At 39.0% G+C, this 22412-nt stretch overlaps 1 protein-coding gene across 1 annotated transcript in view; it reads right to left on the reverse strand.

The window, feature by feature from the left end:
- LOC125686805 (guanine nucleotide-binding protein G(q) subunit alpha) overlaps positions 1-22412 on the reverse strand; it is a 112431-nt gene that overhangs the window by 89359 nt on the left and 660 nt on the right. The gene's annotated exons all lie outside the window — the stretch shown is intronic.

Raw genomic sequence — 22412 nt, forward strand, 5'->3', positions numbered from 1 at the left:
GTTCTGCACTTCAGAAAGGACAAAATTATACTCAGCATACATTGAATAATCCTACATCATGCTTATTTTGAGCTACAAGCTTCCTTTGAGGCACTGGCCTTCACTAAAGGCCTTTTCCAGACAAACAGGGACCAAAACACACCACGGCTGGAACTCACACGTATGTCAGGTAAATGTCACAAAACAAGTAAAAATATCAACCACTAACTTTAAAGCAAGTAAAAGGGACATATGTACGTTATTGTGCTATTCTAAAGGTAGAGAAACAGAAAGAAGGACTGGTTTGCCAAAAGCTACTTGCCAAGTAAAAAAGGTGCCAGACATAGAACAGTCCAGTTCTTTTTCCAGTGAGCCATTGTGGTTCACAATCAAAGAAAATAAGTAATAGCTAGTTAGCAGATTGCTGGCTTGGTGCTCTGTCCTCACTCCAAGTTACACAATGCTTGACTGCAACAAAGCTCCAGGGCTTCTCCTTCCCTTCACACTTGGATCTACATGGCATTTTTTACCGTGAGAGGTACATTACTTAGTCCACAAGCAAAGGAGTTATGTATGTTAACTAGCTATTAATTATTTTCTTTGACTGTGAACCACAATGGCTCACTGGAAAAAGAACTGGACTGTTCTATGTCTGGCACCTTTTTTACTTGGCAAGTAGCTTTTGGCAAACCAGTCCTTCTTTCTGTTTCTCTACCTTTAGAATAGCACAATAAATAATCTTGTGAAGTGCTTTGAAATCTATGAATAAATAAATAAACACTCTGTAGAAGAGTAAATGGCTTAACCAACCCAGCAGAACACTGTCTTAAGCACCACAGCATCAGGTACTTTCATTCAGAAAGAGTGTCCCATTACTGACAGATACTGAACCACCAAAATGACTTTCTATAACAAAGAGACAAGTCCTTCATGCCTGCTGCTGGCTTCTTTACATTCTAAGAGCAACATCAACCAGGCACACCAATGACTTGACTTTAGACTGTACAGTCACAAAAAAAAAAAAGTTTATCAAACAAAAGTGTTGTATTGGCTTTCACTAGGAAAGTTTGCTAATAATGCTGTATCAACAGATTTATCTTTTTATATTTCATTTACTTACGTGCCAGCAACCTTAGTTAGAAAGTAATGCATCACACCAGGATTTGCTTATTTGAAATGATATATTTCTAATCAAATTTCAGATATTTTAATTTTCTTCAAGGCCAGGTGACAAGAAATCATTATTTCCTTTGCCCATTAAGTTGGACAAGGAAGTGAACGTTTTGTATTTTCATATCCTATGAATTCGGTTAGCAAATTCTATAGTTTCAAATCCAATCGTTTCAGAGTTTTTAGATGTTTTGCTTTGTCTTCTTCCTCTTATGCAGTCAATATTTTTCTCCCTGCTACTTGTACAAGATCTACTGTGGTGAGTTATAGCATAAGTAAGGACAGGAGCTTTTTCATCAACACACAAGATCACTATCTGAGCAGCATCCGACTCCTCCAACATTACAGTGCAATAGTTGGCTCCCTTACAAACTCAGCTGACAGATTTTTTTCCTCTGAATTAGCACAGAGTATTTCTGAGACATACCTCTCAAATATGAAGTATACTTTTAGCAACTACCCCTCTAAAAGCTACTCTTATTTGTGGCCAGTAACCTTTATAAGTCCCTTCCAAAAGATGTGTAGAAGATCTTCTATATCAAGTTCTGAGCATCTGGCTCAGCCAATGCACAGAAAATATTGGAAGACTTAGAACTGACGTGTGAAAAAAGCTGACTTCAGACCTCTCATTCTTACAGTAATGTTGTGCAGCTACATATATTCCATTGGTCTAAGTTACTTTAAAGGCCATATAAATATCCTTGCACATGCAAAAAGATGCAGAATGGAAGTTGTCTTCCTTTGTTCCTGACAAAAAGACAGTCTAAAAGGTTGTTTGCATTTTTCCCAGTTTGACTTCTTAAGATCAGAAACTTCTACTGTGATCAACTCCTGCTTTGATGAAGCTTCCACTGAAGAACTCAGTGAAAAGACAGTACCTGTAACTAATAACTGAAAGAAAAAGTCAAATCAAATATAAAAAAAAAACAAGCAATTTAGATGCTTACAAAGACAAATAATAACTGAAGAGTTTTGACACTGCTTAATCAAATAGCAATCATTTCTTAATCAATGATGCCACCATTCAAGCTTCCTGAACAGTCCAACACTGAAAGTAATGCAAAAGATAAATGAGGTACTGTTAATGTTCAGGCTATTTAAAATATACAACATTAAAAACAGAAAAAAGCAAAGATATTCAAAGTTTTTTTCATTCAACAAGTCAATGATGGCACTGACACACAGAAGAATACATACATAATAATCTTCATGAGAATCAGATTTAAAATATGTTTCTAATCCTGAACCAACTTATGTGAAGTATGAATATTTTATTAGCTTCAGCACTAACAGGGAGGGAAAAATCCTCAAGGTGAAATGTCAATTTCACAACTTCGTGCAGCACAGCAGTCAACCACTAGGGCAAAGTTTTTATTCCATCCACATAAAACACTTCCTAGAGATGTCTGCAAACAGCCTTTCTTCCAGCCTTAGCAATGCTGAAAATGAAGACTTGGCTTCCTTACCCTATAGCAATGGCAGATCTCCCACCTGAAGCCTCTGACAGATTGTCCCTTTGGGTACCCACACATTAGCCTTTAAATTAGGTACAGGAGCACACTTCAGAAGGAGTTCTCCTCATCTTTCAAGTTCCCTGTGCTCACCTGCATTATCATCAAAACATCTCCCAGCAAGGAGCTATCTTTCTTTAGAATGAAACCAATGAAAGCAAACTAGGATATGGAAGTACTACAGGACCACACCTATTGCGTCAAGCCGCAGCCAAACACTTAGCCCCTAGGATAAGATCTTATCTGGTTCAAAACAAAACGAAATTTTAACATGGACATCAGGTTCTCAGCACCTAGTGATATGCCCTACAGACACACTCTTTAGTTCACATGATTTGCTAACATAGATGCAGCCTGTCTCCATTCTCCCACCTACAATCACAAGGATAATAATAATTAACTGCTTCCTCCCTCACAGAGATGACAGTGAGATTGATCAGATAGTGGGTGTACAGCACTTTGAAAATAGGAAGTGCTGTGTAACTCTTCCTCTTATTACAAATGCTCTTGTATCTAGTAGAGTAGTATAGAAACAAGAATTAATTTGGAAGTCTCCATTTCTATGCAGCTAAACATTGCTCCACTTGATCAAGCAACTGATTGCAGCAGGTTTACTTCATACAGATTGACAGTCATCTGACACGCTCACTCAGAGTATATTTATTGATTTTATTTAGGATGCTGTTCTTTTAGATAGTAAAAGCTTTTATAAATCTGAAAAAAAAGCCACTTAGTGTTCATCAACCAGAATCCAGAAAGACCACGAAATTATTAACTGGATCATTCTCCATGTAATTACTACACACAGCACAAGCAGAAGTACCAGCTGGTATGCTTGTTTCCGTCCCACACTTTTGCTTAGTTTCAGTGCTGACAGTGCATGGAATTTATGGATGTTCTCTTCTGAGACAGACACTTTGATTATTACATATCTTTAAAATATTTATTTAGGACTATATATGCAAGTTTCCAGAGTTCCTTACTAAGAGTTCCTTACAGACTTGGCAGTACGGGAATGATCCACTGTGAATTTGAAAACCAAATTTGTAGGCCTCTGAAACCAAGGCAAAAGATGCACATGCTACTAGAAAACTTCACCTATTAGGTATGAGACTCAAACACGCTTGCTACTTGGAAATTAGAGCTTTTAACTAAGGCTTTAGCTTAGGCCACGGACAAGCACTTGACTGCTGTTTGTGAGAATTTTAATAATTGTCTTTTGCAGTTCTGTGGCTGTAAGATACTCTCTGGATTTCAACTCGCATCAACATGAAAATAAAGAATGAATTGGGATCTAGGCCAAACTCCACAACTGTGAGAATTTTACATCTGTGTTTTGCTGCTTTCTCTAGATGCTAATGAGAAAAATCTACACTTGCTCACTTTTTGACATTTAGGTTCCACAGCTGCTTAGGATTTTGCTTCTCACTTACTCAAAAGCTTCAGCAGCTGGCAAAAACAAAGGGTTTAGTTTCTCATTCTGAAGTGCCATCAGCACGTGTATAGAGTACATCTCTTCAGAGAGGTGTTCTTGTGGCAAGTTTGCCAGCCAGAGCAAGTCAGGCATGAAGTGTGAAGACATTCTGTGCTTCAAAATGCAGACAGAGAAGAAATCCTTAAAAACACCACATTTTTCAGCAAAGTCTTGTAGGATGAAGAAAGGATTTAATTTCTCTTTTTTGACCACTTCAGGTCAAAATTTCATCTTCAGCATTTCAAGAAAGTAGCTATCAGTATGCACTGTGGTGTACCTACTATCCACATGTGGGCAACCAGACAGCACCATAAGATAAGTAGGAACAAAAATCATGTTATCACTTTCAATCAAAAAGTCAAGGTCAATTCTGCCATGGACTCATAGCTCTGAGTATCCACATGCATACTTATTAATCTTATTCTGCCTGGGCTCCTAAACCAGGTCACTGGGGAAACAAGCTAGGCACTGAAGTGTTTGCTGGCAAAGTGTTTGCAATTCTCTCCAGGAATCCTGCAATCACTTGAAATAGATTCTTCATCTACATGATGTGGCATGAGGAGAGTAAACAGATGTAGTCAGGTGTGCAAGCTTGCTGATCACTGTGGTATGAGGAGCCAATAGTTAAAGAAGCCAAGTGTACCAAAAATAAATTACTGGATTTCATTGTTTTTAAATAGACATTTAGAGAAAGGAGTGACTGGACTTCCCATATACACATTCAAAAATACAAATCAAAATTACTTCTGAATAAACAGAACCACTGCCATAATCCAGACAGAATGTAACAGCACCTTTGTAGACAACTCACATTAAGGTTTTTCAGAACAAATCAACTACTGGTGCCACCAAAAAAATATTTGTACATCACTGTACTCAGTAGAAAAGAATGGAAAGGAACTTCTATAAATAATGATTTTTTTTTACAGAATTATGAGAAGATGTTTCCAAGATAACTAAACTTCACATTTAAGTCAGACATTTAACAGATTCTTGAGTAAGATTTGAAAATCCTACGGTGCCTAGGCAAGTATTTCCAGTGTAGCAACTACTAAAATCTGTGTCTTGGGTAGCTTTGGTACCTCAGCCTCTTTGCTCTCTCAGCCAATAGATTGGATGATGGGTTAGAAGGGGAACAGCATAATCTACCAGAGTAACGTATCATGCCTCTCTCCACTGCAACTTGAAAACTGAGATTCAGTATGACACTCTTTCAAACAGAAAAGATCTTGTATGAAGACAATGACCCACAAAGTCTTCAACTGAAGGCAATTTCCTTTGTGCATAGAAATTGAGTAATAGAATTGAGTTGGAAGGTACCTTTAAAGGCCATCCATCCCTGCAATCAACATGGACACCTACAGCTAGAACAGGGTGCTCAGAGCCCCATCCAGCCTGAGCTTCAGTGCCTCCAGTGGGGCATCCACCACCTCTCTGAGCAATCTGTTCCAGTGCCTCACCAGCTTCACTGTAACTAATCATCCCACAGGATCCAAGCTGTAATAATTAAGTGGATTACAAAAGCACAGTTGGTGAGATGCAGTCATTCCCTGATAATTTACAGCATCTGAAGCACTATATAGCAGGTGAAACAAACAAAAACCAGAAGTCAAAGTCTAGATCAGCCCAAATCATCATTTTGTTTGAGAAATGATGGTGAGTATGAATTATTAACTGATCCAGGAACAAAGCTTGGTGTCATTTCCAGCACTTTGCTGAAACATAACTCTTAGAACTATAATTACAATGAGATTACTGGGAAGAAAATAAAGCCTATGACACTTACCACCACAGAGCGACTGTTAGCTTAAGAGGAAATATTCTAAAGTAATATTTATGTCAAATACAGAATTGAAATTACAAAAACAAACAGCCTTGCTTCCTGACAAACTTAAAGGCTGTCTGAAGTCCAAAACAAAATTATAGTGAATGAATTAAACTTCTGAATTTGCACTACCAATTGGTCAAGGATGTGTTTTGTTTCAAGAAGACTTGAAGGGAAGATAATTTTCCCCTTCTATTCCTGAGAGGAAATGGTAGAGATAACAATTAAGCATTTCCTTTCTGGTTTTGAGTAGCCTTCCTATAGGCTTAGTCTCTTTAACTGTCCAAACTGGAAAAGAGAGAGAATGGCTCTGATCTATGCTGTCCACAAACAGAACCGTTAAAGTCTTAAGTGGGAAGGGAAAAATGGGAAAAAGGGGAGAATTTTCATTTACAGCTTCAAAACTAAATTTAAACATTCCTTTCTCGAATTCCTCACTATGGTCTTCTCTGTGGAGGAAATCTGGATATTCTTGTGTACCTCCATAGCACCATATACCAGAAAACTAACAAAATCATCATACTTGCCTGCTGGAAAAGCACATAGCAAAAGCTCTAAGACACAATACATTTGAAGCAGACTACTGGGAAAGGGCAAAGACAGCCCATCATTTAAATGGATTTGTCCCTCTTTTCATTTATTAATCTTCACTAAGAAATTCAGGAAAATAGTAAAGCCTCAAATTAGTGATTCCACTAATAACTACCATTATTTGAATCAGCTAAGGAAAACCTGGGAAACATCATTTGCTTTTTCAGGGCAAGATGCAAAGAAATCCTAGATGCTGGGGGCTCAGAAGACAAAAATAAAACAAAAATAAAAATCCACAAACACACCAGGTTATTAAGAAAAAAGTGAACAAACAGCCTGCACATTTACAAAAAAATGGCATATAGCTGACTGAGATTACTACCCGACAGATAAAGGAGGTTTACCCTCTGCTGAGATCTAATCCTCTCCTCTTGCCAAGAGTTTCACTACTCACCACAAGAACACCAAGTAGCAGTTTTACATTAAAAGAGGCTTGCAGATGGGCCGAGATTCCTATTCCAATGCAGTTTGGCATATCAATTTCTCCTCACTTCCCATCCTTCTCACATAGTCTCAGGATAACCCCTGGACAAACTAGCAATTTAACAAGCATTTGTATGTATTTTAAAATCGGCTTCTGTTTGAAACACAATGTCTCAGTAGACAGATGCATTTTGCATCTTTCCCTCACATACCTATTTTGTGTAGACAATTGACCCTCATCTTTGAAAATCATCTTCTGATCTCACCTTGAGCATACCTCTGTTAGTGATGAGTGCTGAAAGAGGATAAGATGGGAGTTTCCCACCACCAGGGAAACTGTGCACAGGGCAGAACAACTGAGCTTATGACTACACTCAAGTTTATTTATCAAGGTGTTTTTGTACTTGCCCAGCTACCACCTTATGAGAATCTCTCATGTCACGTTAGGGCACTGCCTAATGCGTGTGCCTGAATTGCAGGCACATTCAACCCTGCTGTGACTACAACAATTCATAATTCATTATACTGTAATGTCCTACCTTGCATAACAATGCTGACACCACTGGGGATGCTGACACTGGATCAGGCCTGTACACCCTTCGCTTACAGTCAACTCCTTGAAGCTACAACCTGCCTCTGTCCTGCAGATGTTCAGTGACCTGTTGAAAAACAGGTCCAGATTGCAGGGTAACAAACTACCCTGTTGCCCACCCTAGAAGACAAGCTTAAGCAACATGGCCTGCTACTCCTCAAGAAACACTGTCATGTTACTGGAAGACCTCCAAGTTGCACAACTAATGTTTTCACTACTTTTCCTCCATGTAGCCAGTTACAACAGCTCAGAAGCATCTACAAAATAATTCCTGTACGCTCATAAGCATAGGAGCAACTGTTAAGTGAAAGGCAGCACAAAGAGATGGGAATATTACAGAATTCCCCCCACACTAAAGGTCTAGATGAACGGGTGATATATATCTGCAGCACACTCACTGTACTTCACAGAATCAGAGAATGGTTGAGGATGGCAGGTGTCTGTAGAGCTCATTCTGCCCAATCCCTGCTGTAGCAAGGCCACCCAGAGCAAGGTGCCCAGGCAGCATTTGAAAATCTCCAAGGAAGAAACCAATCATACAGCCTCCAGGTAACTTGTACCAGTGCTCCATAACACACAGGCAGTAAAGAAGTGCTGTCTGGTGTTCAGATAGAATCCTACATTCCAGTTTGTGCTCATGGCCTTTTTCCTGTCACTGGGCACTACTGAAAAGAGAATGGCTCTGTCTTATTTGCATCCTCCCTTCAGGTATTTACAGGCTTGACGAAATCTCCTCTGAGGCTCCTCTTCTTCAGGCTGAGCAGCCCAGCTCTCTCAGCCCCTCCTCAAAGCACAGACATTCCAATCCTTTCATCATCTACATAACATTACTGGACTCTCACCAAGATGCCCATGCTTCTCTTGTAACAGAAAGCCTAATCTTAAACTCACTATTCACCTGGCAGAATGAGCAGAGGCCTAAGATTTTCACTAGATGAAGAAAACATTTTTCCAGGGGTAGAGGAACTCAGGCTACATATGAGTCAGCACTGGAGAAGAAGAGCCAAGCTCCAACATGCTCCAGCTGTGTTAGCCTATGTTTGAAAATTTTGCAAAACCTGATGGTCTCCACAGGCACACAAGAGAACTTACTCTCACAAGTACTAGCCCCATCAGCCTCAAATTCTCTTCTCAGTGAGATTGTTTTCTCCATTAAAGGCTGAAGGTGATAAGTGAAAGAAGGTATCCCATACACGTACCAGCTTTCCAACTTAAGCTAAGTCCTGGCACATTCATATACTGCCATAAGGATAACAACAATCATGCAGTTCTGAAGGAGGCACCATCCCTTTACAGGAGATGCAGAATCTTTGTAACAGAGCTCTGCAGTCAATCTGTCTCAAGGGGCAATCTGAAGCTGTACGCAAATTTTACAAGAATGCTAAGCAGCTGTTGCCAAGCATTCACCAAGTGCTGCCCCTTACACAAAGGAGCTGGCATTCAATCCTATAATGTGATTGAGGTGTATGAGCCAAAGCCAAAAGTACAAAGGAGAAGCCTGCAGGTACCCCAATGTGTAGGCAAAGGTATCTGCAACAAACAACTATTTGGGTGTGAATAGTACAAGGGACATGCTCTGCTGTATGTAACACAGATGATGATACCGAAGTTGAACATCTGCTGAGTCACCACTGAGTAGCTACTGATGACACTTCCCATTTGCCATGAAACAAATTGATGTGTATCCTGCAAATTGTAAACATCTAAAAACCCACATTTAATACCCTGATACCAAACTTAAACATTTTCCATTTCATACTAAAAAAGAATAACCTTGTTATTTAATTTAGAAGTTACACTTTCCTAGAAAAGAAAAGCACCATACAGAAATACTTGTCAAAAAACAGAAGCTGTGGCATCAGCGACAATTAAGAGTAGCACTTAGAGCTCATGATCACTACTCAATTCCATTATGTTATGTAAACAAAGGAAATCCAAAACCAGTAGTGTTGGTATGTGACACGCATGTTTTTTCACAAGAGCTGCTTCAGTGAAAACCAACTGAATTACAAGTGAAAGCTGGATTTAGACATAAAATGCAACTGAAAGTCATCTCAGAACATTTTATTGAATAGCCAGACAACCCAAATTCCACAGAACGAGAAAAAAAATAATGAAAGCAGTCTTGATAGGAGAGGAGGTAAAAATAGAAAATTGGAATAAGTAAGCCAAGAACTTAGAAAATTTCAAAAACTTCCAGGAGAAATAGTAAATCAAGAACTCTAATGTTCCACATGAGACCCCATATTTCTATATCATAAAGCACTTAAAACAGCACTGATTCCTCACTAAATTATAATACAACACTTAGTATGACCAGAGGAAAATCCATGCATCATTAGCAAATATTTGCTTCTGCTTTAGGGAAAAATCACTTGTGGGAAACATTACAATGTCAATGAAAGCATCTCCACTGTACCCACTGAAGACAAATAAGGCAGAGGACTCAGTAATGTTAGAACATTGTTATTCAGCAGATCTAGATACCTCAGACATCTCATAAGTATCTAGGAAGTCATCCTGCCTTGTAATTTTTGAAATATCACTAAAGAAAAAGAAATTATAAATGAAGAGGAGGGTCAGGAGAGACTGCATACCGAGCTTCAACAGTTTGGAGTACAAAGTAGAGGAACTAAGTATCTGCTCAGTAACTTGGTGTCATACAACAACTGAACACAGCGTGCATTAAATGAATTAGAGTTGTTTAAACAGTAAGTATTAAATTACACACACAAAAGTTCTTTCATAGTTCTCTTACAAGGAAGATCTCAGCAATATTACATCAGTATAAGAAAGATTTTTAAACTGTGAAATAGAATAAAATCAACAAAAACTATGTGACATAGCAGCAGGGGATTGGTAAATTAAGGAAAGGTTATGATGCAGACATGTAATTAACCAGTAAATGGGGCAAAGACATAGAATACTGAATACTGTTGAATACTGAATACATTGAATACTGTTACATGCAAGGTTGTCAACTGACGACTGAATCAACCCTGAAAAGTAATTATTTTGAACAATTTTTCTATTATGGTAGACTATCACCCCAAAACAACTATTTTAATGCGATGGGTAGGAAGGCCGTTGAATTCTCCAGACACATCTCAGCAGCAGTATCTCAACTAGCAGGAAAAAAAAAAATTATTTCTGTATTTGTACTAACAAGAAAAAAAAAAAAAAAAAAAAAAAAAAAAAAAAAGGTAAAAAAGCAACCAACCACACGCAAGTGTTCAATTCTTGATGGTGAAAAGCTAATGAGGAGTCAAAAGAGATCTTAATGACCAAAGAACTAGGAAACCCAATCTGCAATTACAGTTCAGATTAAACGTTAATATCCCAGAGCTGCAGCCATACAGGCCAAGCTAAGAACAGGGCTTTTTTGTGTGCTTATCTTTTCAGGGTTTTTGTTTTTTTTTTTTTTTTTTAAAAAAAAAACATCTTCCTTTTGTTCTTAAGGTTGTTAGTAAGTGTAAGGTTCAAGAAAATTAAGAATTTATACCATGACTTGTTTAGTGGCTTTTTTTGTTTTTTAATGTTTTACCTACAGTCGGACAATACATTCCATGATAAATAAATAGGTTAACTGTTGCTAATGTTTTGTGGAACAGATTTATACTCTGGATCAAAAAGTAAAACAAAAAATACCACTACATCCCCAAAGTCAACCAATCATTCGAAGGAAAAAACAAGCACATAGGCAAACCCAAAAGCTACATAAAATACAACACTTCATGTAAACTACAGTCTAGATTGGTAGGTTAAAACACTGTTTAAGAAAACAGAAACCAGTTATATTAAGTCAATGAAAACAAACATCTTGCTTATAGCTGTATTTCTAGCCACTCCCCAGAGTTCTGGCTTTCTCTGCACATACAAAAAGCCCTGTAAAGGAACAGGAAGGTATTAGTGCATTCCATGTAGCTTGGTATCATGCAAACAAGACAAATAAAACACACAAGCATGAAAGGTGATGACCCATTTCTCCAGCTATGGATTATTCCAGAAAATATCATCATTCCTTGGAGATAGAAACAACCAAAGCAGAAAACAAACGCATTACAAAAATATAGCCACGATGTTCCCACCCTCTTCTTTAGGCTATTCAAACATAAGAATACAGCCTACCAGCTTGATAACTCACATATATTGTATTTGTGTACATGTGGGGGGGGGGGGGGGGGGGGGGGAAACACCATATTTTCCCTCTTTAAACAACAAAGAGTTCATGTCTCCTTCTGTTTTTCTGGCTTTACACTAATGGAAACCCCCTCCAGACAAAAAAAAAAAAAAAATACTGCATATAAAAGTTTAACACTATACTCCTGACATTATTACATGAAACTGTACACAAAGAAGTCTACAAATCAAAAGATTCAGCACACCTATTTTTGCAAGAATATCCAGCTGAAAACTGCACTAGCAAAACTAACATAGTAGTATATTTTAAGCAAACCACAAGCCCAAGTACATCATCATCCAGGGAATGCTTGTGTCAGAAGTTTCTTTAAGAGAAACAACTTTATGGCATATGTATTAAATCTCCTGTTAAATGTCAGAGGTTTGCATTTGTCATGGGGAGAACAGCCGCAATTAAGCTATTAGCAAATTCTGTACACAGTGTTTATCTGGCTTCAGTTCAAAGGCTAGGATCCTCAGAGATAGTCCTAAGTTTAGTTCTTAACCTTAGCTAAATTTAATAATTAATAATAGAGTTACCCTGTAGTACAACTCAGTATAGAACAAAACTCAGAATTCATTATTATCTTGTCTCATAGATAAGAAGCAAGAATAAATGGAGTTAAGCAAATAAACCCAAAGAGAACAAAAATTACTCTGGACATAGCATGTTTCTAGATTCCAATGAGCAGAGACTGTATTACCAGCCAAGATCAAGACAATCACAAGCCAAAACATTTTTCAGAGTAAAATGTTACTGATATTAACATCAAAACTAGATCAAACATGCCTAACTATAGGTCAATACACAAATTCAGTAATTCCAATGAATCTCAGTCCAATTTTCTGGAAATACTCTATTATAAATTTTGATAAAAACAAATTTACTTCCATTGCTCACTCTGCCTTTTAATGAAATCAGCTAAGTGAAGAGAAATAGTCATTTAAGTGAAATGCATCTTTTCAAAGATTAGAATAAATGTTTATTATCTCCCTCAGTTTATCATTTCAACATTGAGATAAATAAAGCAAAAGGAAAAAGCACAAAAATCAAAAATCTCAGTTTCTTTTCTACATTCTCACTAAGAAAAATAGTATGTTTAGATGCAGTTTCAGAGGGGAAAAAAATTACTATTCTATCCAGAAATCAGGTGCTAAAGTAGTATAAAATGTTCACTTTCAGGATATTCATTATTACTAAAACATTCTAAAATACAACCTGAGTTTTTTGGGGCTGCCATAGATGTTTCCCCATCCCGAAGGATTATAAAAAAACACACATATTTTACATATCAAAAGCGCTTGTCATAGGAAATTTGCATGAAATTCTTTTGGTATTATGTCCAATGTTTTTCCCATATGGAAACTACATGAGAATTCACGTAAGTGTCCCACTTGGAGGATACACAGAACAGCAGTGAGATAAAGACACTTTGATCTCTCTCAACAATGGGCCAGGTCTGCAAAGCTCAAGAAGTCAGTCTGATAGCTATCTGGTGGCCTGCATTAGAAGATCTCTTCTTCCTTAATGACGGCCAGGTGCAAAAAAAAAAAAAAAAAGAAAAAGCAGCCTCAGGACAGAAGAGACCAAAACAGCAAGAATACTGTCAGCCTGTCTGAAAATTCTCTGAAGTGTCTCGATCTGTTAACAAACAAGCATGAAAGAAAAAAAAAAAAAAGAAAAAAAAAAAAAAGAAAAAGAAAGTTTAAGCAAAGCTATTTAAAGACTCCATTTGTTTTGCTTATGGGTCTTTTTCAACAGCACAACTACAGAGTATCTCAGTTTCCAGGATACTATTATTTCCTTTTTTACACACAAAACAAGAAAGGCAGAAGTAAAAAGTACTGCATAAATCCACATTATTTTTCTCTCCTAAAAGACTGAGTCCAGTTGCACCTGCATCAAGAGTGGTTTTGAAAAAAAAAAAATTTTTCTGAAACCTGTTTTTTTTAAACACCTTCAAAAGGTCTTCACTATCAACCACATGCTGATTTCAGTGCCATCTAAATGACATTTACCAAAACAGGAAAAATCAAATTGGCCACATACACGGATGGTCTCGCTAAGACACAAGTACTACACTTCATCTCAGTAAATCCAATATCACAATAATAAAAAATTTGTATTTTATCCTAAGTTTCTCAAGCCCATCAATTCCTCAAAATCACCAGAAATTATGGCATCATTTCCTATTTATATACATTTTAGTTTTTCTTCCATCTAAGTTAACCATTGCGCTACAGAAAGACTGTTTGACTTTCCAGATGACTGTCATTTAACCAGAGGCATGGGCTAGAATAGTCCTAGGCCTTCTCTTGGAAGATTCTCTGAGCTAAGCAAGATAATTAACATTATCATTAACAGAAAAACTAAGAGCTAAAAAAATCTCCAGTGACAGGTTTACAGAACAAAGAAAGAAAAGCAAGTTACCTTAACTTATATCAATGTGCTCATCTGGTATAAGAATTTTTACCAAAGATTATCTTGTTAGTTTTGAATCTGGAGCTGGTAGAGCATAGAACTAGAGAAGAACCATGAGGAAGTACACCAGCAGCCACTGAGCAACCAGATCAGGTAGTGGGACAGACATATGAATAAGACAGTGCAGTAATGAGTTTTCTGTGCCATAAATTTAAGTACTATCAAGTCCAAAATATTTATTCTAATGGAGAATGGCAAAACATATCTAAGACATTTTTATTACACGGTAGACCAGTTCATTAATCTGTAAGAAAGTGACTTTATGCCCCTCAGTACAAAAAAGACATTGAGGCCCTGGAACGTATGCAGAGAAGGGCAACGAAACTGGTGAGGGGTCTGGAGCACAAACCTTATGAGGAGCAGCTGAGGGAGCTGGGATTGTTCAGCGTGGAGAAGAGGAGGCTCAGGGGAGACCTCACTGCACTGTACAACTTCCTGAAGGGAGGTTGTGGTGAAAAGGGATTTGGCCTCTTCTCCCAGGTAACAAACAAGACCTGAGGGCTGCAAGTTGTACTGGAGGAGGTTTAGGTTAGAAATAAAGAAAAACTTTTTCTCCCAGGGAGAGGTCAGGCACTGGAATGGCTGCCCAGGGAGGTGGTGGGGTCGCTGTCCCTGGCAGTGTTCAAGAGGTGTCTGGATGAGGAGCTGCGAGATATGGTTTAGTGCTTGTGATAGCAATGGTGATGGGAGGACAGTTGGACTGGATGATCTTGTAGGTCCTTTCCAACCCTGTGATTCTATGATTTTCTTGATTTCATGGCTGTATCATAACTAAAGTATGAAATTCTAAGCTCTTGACTCTTGTTCACTGAAATAATCTGAAACTGGTCGGGTATCTATCATATCCAACCATACCAAATGCCTACAGAATACTTAACCTGAAGACAGGTAAGCACATTCAGGAAAAAAACACCTTCTGATGAACATCTGATGACAATTACCAACATCAGAGCTCTACTTTCAGTTAGCTTTAGAAAAGTTAAGGATCTAACTGAATTGGCTTCTTGTAGAAGATTTCAGAATTAAAAAGGTAAATAAAATATATTTCAAATGCTAACTGTTCTTTTCACTATTTTCTTCAAAGACAAATAAATCCCCTGTCAATGTATTTTTGATAGCTAGAATTGAATCCTGAAGTATTTTGACAAGAACCACCACCTCATTTTCAAAAATATAAAACAACAGGCATACATAATCAATGAGGATGGTTCTTTGGGTGAACATTTACCCCATCTGTTTATTCTAAGATGAAATCAGGGCCAGTCCCAGGCACTATACAAAACTGTTCAGACCCACTCCTAACCACTTCTCCCAAGTGCAGGGCAGGTCAACCTATCTTACAAACACCATGGCCACAGATCAGCTGCACAAAAGCAGCAGTGGTATTTCCTTTGCTATCTTTTTCACCTTCCTCACAAGGAGGGTGAGTTTTTCAGAAGCTTCCTGGTGTCCTGCTGCTTTACTCAAGCTATATACATACTACACATCATGTCCCCTTCAGGGAAGGATGAAGCAAACCACCACTGTGGATTGTCTGAAAGGCAGAACCTTTGTTTGACGTGTTTCATTTCTTCCTCTGGCACAGCCACACACCACCCTCTCAAACGCAGAAAGTAACAGCATAACAGCACTTCTCTGCTGGCAACTGTATCTACACAAGGGCTCTGTGATAAAACTCTGCAGTCCAGACCCAGCTCTGAACACTAAGCATAGCACGCAAATTAAACAGTTTAAGTATTCCACGCAATCTGTCCTCCACAAGCCCACAAAAGACAACATCTTCAGAAAATAACTCTTCAGTTCAGTCCCTATATTAACACTACTTATCGGGGGTACAATTTGCAACAAGAACACTCAAGATTTAATCTTCAATTTTGATCAAAAAACATTTTGGATCTTCCTGGAACTCCCTATGTAACTTTCAAACTACTAAAACCGTGGTATCTCTTAGATTTGTGTATTCTGGCATTAATGCACCTAGTTTCTTCAGAAGGGCTTAGCCATATTTACAGCCTGCTTCATGCTTCCAACTCTGATGCCAGAAACACTGCATACAGGGCCTGCTAGTGTTTCCTATGTTCAGGATCCCCCTGTTTTATACTGCTTTCCTGCTCATGGTTCGTGCCAGTCAGACATTTTGTAATTAGACCAAATAAGCAGCGAATGCTAAAATACTTCCATAATTGTACCCGTAAGAGCTGTTCATACATAGCAAAAACAGATCTTTCCTGAGTATTACACTATTCAGCACACAAAAAAATAATAATGATAATAAAATGTTCAGTGTTTACAGTTCTCTGTTACTGCAACAAAGCTAATAATCATTAATCACATCCACTGTACCAAGTTATTTTACACCTTCCCTGGGATTAATTTTGCAGATTGTCATAGTATTTCAAAAGGAATATTTTCCCTTATAAAATCTGCATTGGCATTATACACCAGCAAAATAATGCTAAGAAGCTAAAAAGCAGAATTATAACTTTTTTAACATTGCAGCATACACCCAAAAGTACTTTCTTCAGAGATTCTCTTCTCAGCACATGCTTTTCACTCCTGCACTAATTCCACATAGTTCTTTAATGTGAGAGAAAAATTTGAAGTCTCTTGGCTCTCTGACTTATGAATAAAATTCACTGACGATCAAAACCCTACATTAGTTCTTATGTGTTTCAGTGGGTGTAGATCACTTCTAAAATAAAGCTAAAGCAGCAACAAAATACCTTTTTAAAGCACTGCAAACAAAATCTCTCTACAATAGATACAAATAAAAAATAGATTATGTCTTTTATACATTTATAAGTATATCTGTACATAAAAAATGATATTTATGTACAGGCATACACAACTATATATCATAAAATACATCAAGGTGTTTTGCATCCAGGATAACATTAGAAGATACACTGAATAGAGATACTTATCAACTCAGTTACAACATGTCAGGATGTGTACACACAGTACTTGCTCACCTTACTATTGTAAATGTGTACTGTGGTACCTTACCAAACTAATTTCAAAGTGCGCAGTGCAAGTGGGAGGATGGACCAGTACATACAAGATAGCCAAATTAGGTTACAGTTCTAGCTTTTTTTTTTGTTTTTTAATACTTTAACAGAGCATGGAAAGTAGTCAATCAGAATGTACTACCCAATATCAGTGCTTGTTTCCTTTGAGAATAGGAATGAAATGTGTGTTATCACTTGACTCCCATCTGTAAGAAGGGTATACTGCCTACCTGCACAAGGATTCCAGACCGTAGAAGGGAAAGAAGATGAAGCCAAACACAAGACAGGACTGTAAAAGAGACTCCAAAGTTCTCCAGAATGCTTGGTCACAAGTGCACTCCTGAAACTGATCTCAACTCATTGCCTGACTGATTCTTAATAACATTCAGCATTCTAGGTTAATAGCAAATGTGTGAACCTACCTCACAGTTCACTGTCTTTCCAGTTTTGCTGTTGAAGATACTGAGATAAGCAGCTGCAAAACAGCCTACCAAAAACACAGAGAATGAGTACATTTGTGTCATTTTCTCAAACACAGTTAATATCTTCACCACAGGAGGACATAATTTGACATACTCAAGGTGTACTTGAGCCTCTCTACCATACAATGCTCTTGTAAAGAGCAAAGCACTGAAACAGATACAACAAAAAGTCTTTGATTACTTCAGAGGTTTATAAAAATAACACCTCAAACTACACTTGTGTGTATTCTCTGACCTTTTTCTTCGAAGAATTTTGAATGAATGTGATTGGAAAACTACTGTCTGAGATTTATGTCCTCAAGCTCAATGGTAAGAAGGTTTACATCAACAGCCGTACAAAGTATGTCTGTTAAATATTCACATTTCTATTATGTCACTTGCTCTAGTTGGCTAGTCATATTTTCACATAGCAGAAATCTGTTTCTGAGCAGCTTAGTATCTGCAACAAATGTTCAGGAAAAAAGGGAAAAAGAACGTGTCAAACAGTGTGACCAGACCTCTGAGATTTAGTCAATGTACATAACGTAAATAGGAAATTCATTTATGTGTGGCTTCACAGAATTCTCATTTTCACATACTTCTAAACACACATCTGAGTATATATGCACAAGCAGAGATTTACTGCAACATCTGTTAAGAAACTGCCACCCTGTCCTGCTCAACTAAACCACACAGAGCAGCTCAGCTACAGTAAAAATAAGGAAGCTTGCTTGTTTCTCCAGCTGAGGAAAAGATTATATAAGACCAGCGTGCTTCATTGTTGACTTAATGGGCTCACTTCCTCCTGGAGTTATCTAAAGAAAGTTGAAGCCCTTGCTAATTCACTGAGTCGCACATGATTCTTTAATTCGGCTGAAAGTGGTCTAGGAAAGCAAATACATATATATCCTGCATGCTTACTGGATATTCACCAGGTGCCCAGAAGCTCCTTTCCACATCAGACCAGCTGCCATCCATGCTAAGGCACATGGCTTATCTTCTACCTGCTTCCTTTCCAACACACAGACAACGAATATCAGTCAGCTCTCAGCACTGCACCTCTGTTATCTCGGACAGAAGGGACAATCACTTCTTAAAAATGTGTTTTGCACATAACACTGCCAGCAAATAGGATATTAAACAGTAGATATGCTGTCAGCCCCTCCAACACTTCACCTGGCCGAGGTTTCTGGATAGCCAGCTAATATGGTAGTGCTGAATTACCTTTTTTAGACATTTAAAAACATTTTAGAAAATGCTCTGAGAAAACAGCATGTAGTGTAAATAAATGCAGCACACAGTCAGGGATGTCCAGAACTGAAGGCTTATGGCTACAATCATTTAGCCTCAGGTGCTGCTTTCTGAGACCCAGCAAAATTTCCATGGATGACAGTCAAAACAATACACAGAAAACATGGAGTTTAGGTATGCTCAAGTATGTAAATGCACACTTAAAACACAAACATGAAGAATGCTCTGCATCTTGTCTGGCATATACCAATATAACGCATTAAAACACCCCATTTCTTCCCACCTATAAAACTAATGTAAGTGTTTTTACAGCTAGCAGCAAACAATGGATGGATATTAACAACTTAAAGCTCTGGAGAACAATCATACAGTTGTACAAAGCATTCAGCAGTAATGAAATCCAGAAGAATCTGAAAAATACATGGGATTAAAACCAAATTCAGTGGAAGACTGATTTTGTTCCAAAGTGCCTTAAATATTACAGCCAAGTTCTGTTAGCAGAACTACTATGATGCTGTTGTAACATTCTTCAGTGTACGTTTCAAGTTCTGTCTCTTTAGAATTACAACAGTAAAAAACTAACAAGAAACTCAACACTTTTTCCTGTTCCCACCTGTCCCAAAAATGAAGCAAAGACGTACAGTAAAGCACCTAGATGTCGTATTTTAATGTTTGATTGCAGAGGAGGTTTATTTTTAAACTAACACTTAAAAATAATCTTAGCATGCAGTAAAAGTGTTCCAGAAATTACTTAGCGTACTGAACTCTGACCCCACAAAAAGAAAAAAGATATCAGTATTAATACATACACAGGGCGCACCTGGCACAGTATGTGCATGTCACTCAGAAATGGTAACTTGCACAACCAGGAGAGAAAGGAAAAAACTAACTCACTTTGCAGGGAAGCACTGCGATGCCAACAGCTGGAGTGGGGTGAAGGGGTGAGTGGGCAGAATGTGTGAAGAACACCAGAAAACCCAGAACTTCTCTTCTGATCCAAAAATGCTATCTTTTTTTTCCCCCCTCACATTGTGCATACATCTGACTTTCAAGCGTGGAAGTAAAAATCCAGCACAGATTTGCTTATCTGTGCCTTAAAGCCTTTTAGGTTAATAGCTTTAGCACAGGCTTGTTGCAAGTGAAGAAGAACATGCGTGGCCAATTAGCACAGCTCAGTGTAAGCTGGGCTAGCTCTCTCCTTCGAGCCAGGGGATACACCTTAGTCTCATTTTCAAAAGCCTTTAACCCACTTAGGCTTCTCAGTCCCACACCACACAGAGGGACCCAGACACCGGAACTTTTGGAAAAAATAAGAGTTTGCTTATGTTTAAATATAACAAAACTAAGCAATATTAGCATGCTAGCCCTTTTGGTTTTGAGGGGGAAAGACACCTTTTATTTTTAAATTAGCAAGAGCTCTACTGTCTCATTACAGAACTTTAATTTCAGACATCTGTCATGCTGCTGGTCTCACAGCTTTTAATAAATATTTTCTACTTATAAAATATCCGTCTCTCTCACTCTCCTATGAATAACTCACACAGAGACCACATTCTCACCAGCCAGGCACTGCTGATGCTGGGGAAGCGGTGAGAGTGACTAGAAAGAGTCCAGTCATGCACCTAAAATAAACCACTATTCAGAAAACTTCTCCTCAAAATTTGTTTATAAATTGAAGCTTGAACCTCTACCCAATGCCACGACTTCAACAGTGGTTCACCACTATCTGCATTTCACAAGATGAGATCATTAAGTGTTAATCCACACAGCTGCAGAGGCACACACACTTCCAGCCCAACACAACAGCGGGACACACACACACACACACACACACAAAGTGCACACAGTAATGATGTCTGTTCCAGTTTTGTTACCCAAAGACAGCCAGAGATGCTGCCCAGCGGAACATCGAACCCACCCCTCCTGGTCTCTGGCCCTCTTGCTTGCATCTCTCCCGGCACATCAGAACACATGGCTTACACCACCTCTTCTACAAAGAAAGGCTGAGGGAGCTGGGCTTGTTCAGCCTGGAGAATGCTTCAGAGAGACATCACTGCAGCCTTCCGGTACTTGAAGGGAGCTTATAAACAGGAGGGAGGCCAACTTTCTGCACAGGCAGATAATGACAGGACAAAAGGGAACAGCTTTAAACTAAAAAAAGGGGAGATTTAGATTAGACATGGCAAGGCACTGACAGTGGCTGCCCAGAGAGGCTGTGACTGCCGCATCCCTGGAGGTATTCAAGGCTAGGCTGGATGGAGCCTGGGCAGCCTGAGCTGGTGGGTGGCAGCCCTGCCCACAGCAGAGAGTTGGAACTGGATGGGCTTTAAGGTCCCTTCCAACCTAAGACATTCTGTGGTTCTACAATATACCTACAGCAGCAGAAAGCATTCCTGCAAGCAGCCCAGTGAGCCACTATTGCCCAGGGAGCTCCCTGTCTGCCCTGTGTCAGCAAATAGCCTGTGGCATTGGGTAAGTGGGCTCTCCGGGCAGATAATAGGTGTCACTCAATGTACATTTTGCAGCTTTGAAAGCTTGGGAGAAAAACTGCAACAAAAGCATGGAAACACTTAAAAAGTTTGGACCTGAGACCAAGCCTGGTATGCCAGCTGTCTCTGTTGTAGTGAATGTACATCACCCAGTAATTATACTTAAGCTTGCATTTGTTCAACTGTACGGATGGTATCTAGCCTGGTTCATTCTTATTGTGAATTCCCAAACAGCCACAACAGTCACCAGGCAGAACCAGGCCAGAAAGAAAACAGAACGCCATTACTGTGAGTGCCAGTCATATCCACCTCCACCACTGTCCGTATCAGTTTGAGGAGCCCCAAACCTTCCACCGTGTCAGAGGACACAGTGAATCTCACAGAGCAGCAAACGGCACTTGCACAGGGAAGCACCGGCTAACTCTGTCCCGCTCCCTGCCGCACGTACAGGTCATGAGAGCAGCCCTCCCCCAGAACTCCTGGCACCGGTGAGGGCACATCTTGAGCCCCGGGCAGCGACTGCACAGCCAGAGCACAGGATGTGGATAAACACATTTTAATTTAAAAGGCTCATTTTAACAGAAGCCAAATTCCTACTAGATAAGTATCGCAGCTGCATACTTGGAGCTCCAAAACAACAGCTACCGTTCTAATGAGAGACATACAGCGCCAAGGATTTTCTTTCCTGACGGGTGGGTGGGCTCCAAAAGTACTACAGGATCCTGTCATCCTCGGCACGCCTCAGGTTGCTCCCATCTCCTTGCCTGCACGCTAGCCTTTGTGGTTTCTTTTCCGTTTGTAACGTTGCTCTACAACCCCAGCACAACCCCTTATCCCAGTTTACCTCATTAAATACAAATCACAACAAACAAAAATGCGCCAAGCGAGCCAGCGGCCGCGAAACGAACGCCTGTTCCCGGCGCCGCACAGGGCAGCTCCCCCCGTGCTCCCCATTACCCCGACTCCCGCCCCTCCCG

The sequence above is a fragment of the Lagopus muta genome, chromosome Z (genome assembly GCF_023343835.1).
Source record: "Lagopus muta isolate bLagMut1 chromosome Z, bLagMut1 primary, whole genome shotgun sequence".
NCBI classification, from domain to species: domain Eukaryota; kingdom Metazoa; phylum Chordata; class Aves; order Galliformes; family Phasianidae; genus Lagopus; species Lagopus muta.